Source organism: Bufo bufo, chromosome 2 (assembly GCF_905171765.1).
Source record: "Bufo bufo chromosome 2, aBufBuf1.1, whole genome shotgun sequence".
NCBI lineage: Eukaryota > Metazoa > Chordata > Amphibia > Anura > Bufonidae > Bufo > Bufo bufo.
In genome coordinates, this window is record NC_053390.1 from 359,499,901 (window position 1) to 359,507,114 (window position 7,214).

Sequence of the window (7,214 nt, forward strand, 5' to 3'; positions counted from 1 at the left end):
CCTTGCTACTCTAGCCACGCCCTTGACAGGTCTCTTGAAAGGACACAAGTCAATGATGGTTCTCTGGGATGATCGGGCGGAAGAGGGTTTCTCCGCTTTGAAGTCGGCCCTGTGCGGATCCCCGGTTTTGGTGTCGCCCGACTCCAAAAGGGAGTTTATAGTACAGACCGATGCATCCGAAGTAGGCCCTGATGCTGCACTGTCTCAGGAAGTCAACGGGGAGGAGCATCCCGTTGTCTACCTCAGCCGTAAGCTCACCCCAGCCGAGACCCGGTATAGTATAGTAGAGAGAGAGTGCCTATCAAGTGGGAATTAGAATCTCTCCGCTATTATTTATTGGGGAGAAAATTCTGCCTGGTGACTGACCACTCCCCTCTCAAGTGGATGAGTCAGGCCAAGGAGAGAAATGCCCGGGTCACCCGATGGTTTCTCTCCCTACAGAACTTTCCATTTTCGGTGGAACACAGGGCAGGCCGGTTACAGGGAAACACGGATGCCCTGTCCCGGGTACACTGTCTAGCGTGTGTTCACCCCCTCAGGGTTGAACAAAGGAAGGGGGTATGTGACACAGTGAGAGGTTTTGTCTGGGAAAACAGGTATTTTTCTCCCAGCATGTGCTGCTGGGCTGATTTACACTCAGGTGTGGTCAAATACTGGACCGGATTTTAAGTGCCAGTCCGGGTTTTGGCAGCACCTGGCTGTCCTTAAATAAGCAGCTGGGCTCAGAAGCGAGGTCTCTGTGTTGGGATCTGGGAGCCTTGTGTCTGGATGAAGGCTTGCTATCTGTGTTTGGCGTGAAAACCGGTTGGTGCTGCTATGGTCAAGGACTCTTTGAGGCAGAATTGCTGCATGGTGTGAATTAACACCAACACCGCAAGGAGACTTTTTGTTTGATTATGAATGCTTGTTTTGTCACTTGCCTAAAGTGTGAATAAAACACTTAACTGTTTGATCCAAATAACTTGTTGTTGCCTCTATACTGCGTCCGCTAATCCTGTCTACCAGAGCGAAATTCCACAGTACATTTAATAATGAAATTGGTTAGTCATACGGATGAACTACAAATAATTGGTTTCACCTTGCCCTGGGTGAGGATATCAAGGCCATAGTTGGCCCCAGTCTTCAGATTAGGCCATAAATGTGCCTTATCTGAAGTCTAACCTAATTGCTTTGAATGTTGGACTATGCCCCTGGGAGACCTCCCACTTCGCCTACTTGTACTTTTGTATTTTTGTACTATAATATATAGTTTTTCTTCTCACCCACTTTACATTTACATGGTAGATTTTGTTGCAGACAATTTCTGCAACTGAAAATCGGTTCTATTCTGCTGAACGTGGCTTGGGGGGGGGGGGGGGGGGGGGCATTCAGATGAACGGAACTGATGTATAAAAGCTTCAGGATTGTTACCGATATCTTAGTAGCCTTCCTCAGCTAGTAGCATCTTGGAATGTGAGGTATTCAGTGGCTTTGAAAAAAATTTGTTTGTCCCCATACTGGTACTTAGGCCTTGTTCCACACGAGCGATACAGATTGTTTCAGGATCTGTTCAGGTAAAACCTGATGGTTTTGCACTCAAGTTCAATCAGTTTTGAATTTCATAGAAGAGACCGCGCAGCTCCTAGCCATCCATAGGAAAGATGGTGATGAAAAAGGTATGCAGAGAAAGTTCCTTCAATATAGTCGATCACTGGATCCAAGGTACGGGCTTTTCCCACAGTCAAGGGTTCTCTTTTTTCCTAGATGTTATTCAAGAAAACTTGACTTAGTGAAGCACCGCCAGACTGGTATAATTCACGCTTGTTTTAATATACTTACAAAATAGAAATCACAAATTGCATATAAAATCACATAAGTTCATTGGTTGTATCACCTGCCCTCAGTCTGCGATTGCACTCAGTGTGTATGCGGGGTTTTTTTCTGTCCAGATTGTATGCATTTTTCACGCATGTGAAAAAAACCTCTGAAGAATAACAATCTACACATCCTGGCATTCGGATGTCTTCCCTTTTTCATTTTTGTGTTGTTTTTGGTGAGTATCCCTGGAGTCATCCCATTTGAAAGTCATACTGCATGGCTACTTGAATATGGCTAGGGATAATCAAACAGCTATTGAAATGATTATTAGTGAGATTTCCTAGCACCATAGATCACTGCACAGTTTACAAAGTTTAGCCATCAAAGCAGACATTCTATTCTATAATCTGCCTCAGACACTTATGCGATTATTTAGGAAAATGGTGACTAAGAAGTACTTCACATTATGAGTAGCTTTACCACATACAACTGCTATAGGTTTATTCTCATTTTTATAAAAACCCAACTTGTTTTTCTGTGTTCTGTTATAGTCTCCCATTACATTTCTCCTACATTTTTTCCAACTTTCTACAAAATTAATGCTTACAATATACTAGGGATCGACCGATATTGATTTTTTAGGGCCGATACCGATAATTTGTGAACTTTCAGGCCGATAGACGAAAATTTATACCGATATTCTGGGAATTTTCATTTTTGAGAAAAAAAAAAAATTCCTACACAAATCTGCTGAAAATTAATATGTTTATTGTTAATGTGTATTTTTTTGTTTATTGTTAATGTGTATTTTTTTTTTATAAGTCTTTTTCATTTATACTTAATATTTTTTTTTTACTAACTTTTAGCCCCCTTAGGGACTAGAACCCTTGTCCTATTCCCCCTGATAGATCTCTATCAGGGTGAATAGGATCTCACACTGTCCCTGCTGCTCTGTGCTTTGTGCACACAGCAGCATGGAGCTTACCATGGCAGCCAGGGCTTCAATAGCGTCCTGGCTGCCATGGTAACCGATCGGAGCCCCAGGCTTACACAGCTGGGGCTCCGATCGGAGGAGCAGGGGAGAGGGGATCCTGTGGCCACTGCCACCAATGAGTAATACTGGGTGGGGGGGGGGGGGGGGGGGGCGCACTGCGCCACCAATGTTTTTACTATTGGCCGGGATTGGGGTGGGGGCGCACTGCGCCACCAATGATTAATACTGGGGGGCTTGGGGGCGCACTGCGCCACCAATGAAGATAAGTCTCTCAATCATTCATATACAGGAGGCAGGAGCTGGCTGCAGAATCACATAGCCAGCTCCCGACCTCTTTGAGCGGTAGCTGCGATCCGCGGCACCTGAGGAGTTAACTACCGCGGATCGCAGCTATCGCTCATAGAGGCCGGGAGCCGGCTATGTGATTCTGCAGCCAGCTCCCGCCTCCTGTATATGAATGAATGAAAGGCTTATCTTCATTGGTGGCGCAGCGGCCACAGCCCCTCCCCTCCTCTTGTCTTCTGTCATTGGCGGCAGCGGCAGCAGCAGCACAGGGGGAGGAGACACTGCTTTCTTCTCCCCTGTGCTGCGGAGGGAACACAGAACGCGCTGAGAGCAGCGCGTTCTGTGTTCCCCATACGTTATCGGTATATCGGCAAAATAGATGCCGATACCGATAACGTTCAAAATCCTCAATATCGGCCAAACCGATAATCGGTCGATCCCTACAATATACACATTATTACTGTTCTTAGATGTCATTGTTGTTTCTGTTCACCACTCTCTTTGGACTACAGAAAAAAGAAAATTGTAAATTGGATCTATTAATACTCAATAGTATACTGTAAATATACCAGTGGTTCATGCATTTATTTTATTTCCTCTAAATATACTCAGATGTATTGAATCCTGCAGGAGCCACAAAAAAGCTTCAAAAGTTAAAGGGTTAATTCACAGCAAGCGCAAATAACATAAAACATGTTTTTAAAAAAAAAAAAACACTCAGGAGTTTAACTTTTAGTGACTTGTTCTATCTCAACACACACACTTAACCCTGAGTGTGACAGATAACATTCTTGCTGGCAGAGAAAAGGCGGTTGTTTGGAGGCTATGACAGCTAATAGTAAGAAAATAGACTGAAAATGAAAACGCAGAATCCCCAAAAATATGCTGCAGAGGATAAAGACAAGACCTCTCATGATTTTAGTAAGATATTTTTGTATCATCTCATAAAGTGATTACAGAAATGTGCATGAAAAAATTTCACTGGCAAAGTTTAACATTTCAAATTCATCGATCGCATTGAGAGAATTTCATTACAGGATAAAGACAAAAAACACTATCAAAATATAAGAGCAAAAAGTATATCCCTCTTTCTCTCTACAAAAAACCCCCAATGATATAGACTATTAGGCCTCGTTCCATTTTTTTTTGCGTTCCGTATACGGTCCGCATACGTAACCATTCATTTCAATGGGTCCGTAAAAAAACCCTGAATGTACTCTGTATGCATTCCGTTTCCATATTTCCGTTCCAAGATAGAACATGTCCTATTATTGTCCGCATAACGGATAAGGATAGTACTGTTCTATTAGGAGCCAGATGTTCCATTTCGTTAAAAATGGAATGCACACGGATGTCATCCGTATTTTTTGCGGACCGCAAAACACTGGAAAAGCCATACGGTCGTGTGAAAAAGGCCTTAGACTGGATGCACACATGCATTTATTACTAAAGTTTTATTTAGCTAAATGTAGTAATAGAGTAATGAGCGAGCACTCATACACTTGGCAACCAAATTGACATGTGCAGAAAATATTTATTATATCCCCATAAAATACAAGTAATAAAATTTATAAGAACAATGTAGCAATAATATACAACATTACAATCACATATATTGTGGTAGATATGATCAACACTATATTCATATGACTCAATAGTGTCGATAAATTCAATAATATATATCACACCAAGAAACTTCAAGTATATGCTGTTATTTGGGAAAGAGGGGGTATTATCTTCTAGCGCTCTATCCCAATTTGGGAAACTGAATGTCACTGAAAATGTTGTAGGTGTATTCACTGGGAGCGCAACATGTTCATAAAGTGTCCACAGGAATCCTGATAATGTGAAAAGTCTCTTATAGCATATCCTTTTATGGTCGATATGAGCTTTGGATTGAAGAAAACTTTAAATCGATATTTGGCTTACCGTCTAGCGTCTGCTGTCTCCCTATTGCTTCAATGGAGCTTTAAATATTTGCCGGCTTATTCAGTCGCTCCATACAGCAAGCTGGTTTAAATTTCGCGGGAGTTCCAAAGATCGCGGGAGTTGCCACTCTGTTCCGCAATTTCCTTTGGTGCAGCTTTCGACGATAAGAATAGTTAATCCTTTACTGTAGAGATTTTCTTCTGTATGGCCATACAGTATTATCGGAGGCTTTTCAATGCAGGTACATCACTTGTTTCACCATACGCGTTACGGGTAGATTCACTCTCCCTTCCTCAGTGGTCAAGTGTCTGCCTGCTCTGCCTCCATTTTTATCCATTCCTTTGATTGCTTCCCAAATCTCGGACACCTGTTGTTCATGCTACTCCCAGTTTGCAAGGGAATCCTCCCACATAATCAAGGGATAATTCTATACAGCCTTGATTTTAAAAAAAAAAAAAGAAATTTTTTTTTTTTTCCCTCTTGCAGTTTCCATGCGTTTTTTATGCGTTTTTTTGGGGACACATGCGTTTTTTGGCCCAGATGTCCCAATTGGTGTGATATATCATTATGTGAAATATAAACTTGATATCTGATTGCCAACACTTATAAAATGACTTTTTATAATAAAATATTATTAAACAAATTTTCAAGATTAAAATATCAATATAAGAATATAAAACAATAAATAATAAATGGGAGGAATCTTGAAAGTTTCATAGGAATCCTAGAGTTTGATACAATTATTCGGATTTGCCTTCATGAGAGGGTGGGGTGATTCCCTCTATATGAGCTTGCAGCACCATACCTTAACTACTTGCTAGTGAGCCACCACAACCTACCACTATTTATTTAGCTAAAGCCAGGAAAAAAATTGTAAGGGTGCAGCGACACATGGCATAAATGCTGCACTTGTGTGTGGAATATCAGAGTTTTACAGTACTTTTACAGAACAAAGTAGATGACCTTTTAAAAAATCTCACCCACGTGCTGTGAAACGAAATATGCTGTGTAAATTGACCTTTAGTGTGGATTTTAAAATTTGAGCATGTCGATTTATGCTGCAGATTTCACCTTGCAATGCAATGCATGAATCGTAGCAAAATCATCACCATTTGCTGTGACGCGAGGGGAGCATGTCACCCCTGCAGCCAATTTGGTTGAAGATACTCCTGAGTTTAGGTCGGGGGACGAACCCATGCAATTAGGGGGAGCTACTCCTGGATCTGCTTTCATGAGTATTAGTCATAGGAAGGGTGTGTGTTTTTTCTGCGGACAAAAGGGATATTTTAACAAAGAAATGTCCATGCATTCAGCGTCAAAAAGGAAAGGGGACTTCTAATTCCCATCTGACTCTTGAAGGGGTAAGAGCCAGAGGGGAGTCAGAGAACGTGCATTTGTCTTTGACTGGTAGTACCCGATTTCTCCTGACTGCCAAGTTGGTGCTAGAGTCCAAGACTGTGGGGATTGAGGGGTTTATCGTCAGTGGGGCAGGGGTGAATCTGATTGATGGTCAGTTCGTCCGTATGCACGGGTTGTCACCGAGTGCATTAGAGAAAAACATTTCCGTTTTTGCCATTGATTCTGCACCTTTTTCTCAGAAGGGTTTGTCTCTGATGGTGCATGACATCCGATTAAGAGTGGGTGTCTTTCATCAGGAGTTCATCTCGTGTTTTGTGATGGAAGGTCTCCCTGCTCCGTTGGTTCTGGGTTTACCGTGGTTAAGCAAGCATAATCCAACCATAGATTGGCAAACTAGACAGATTCTGGATTGGGGTGATTATTGTCTGAATATGTCTTTTTCTGCTTTGACTACTAAAACATTACCCTCTTTTATTAGATTTTTCCAACGTATTTTCTGAAAGTGGATGCCAGGATTTACCTCCGCATCGGAAATATGATTGTCCTATCAACCTTATTCCCGGAGCTAAATTGCCAAAATCTAGGTTGTATAACCTTTCTGGACCCGAAACAACACGAGAGAGTATATTACTGAGAGTTTGGCTAAAGGACACATAAGACCTTCCAAATCTCCTGTGGCAGCAGGGTTTTTCTTTGTTACAAAAAGGACGGAACCCTTGGGCCATGTCTGGATTTCCGTGAGCTCAATCATATTAGTGTCCGTGAACCTTACCCCCTTTGCTTTGATTCCTGATTTGTTCAACCAGATTGTTGGTGCCAAGGTATTCTCCAAGTCAGACTTAAGGGGGGC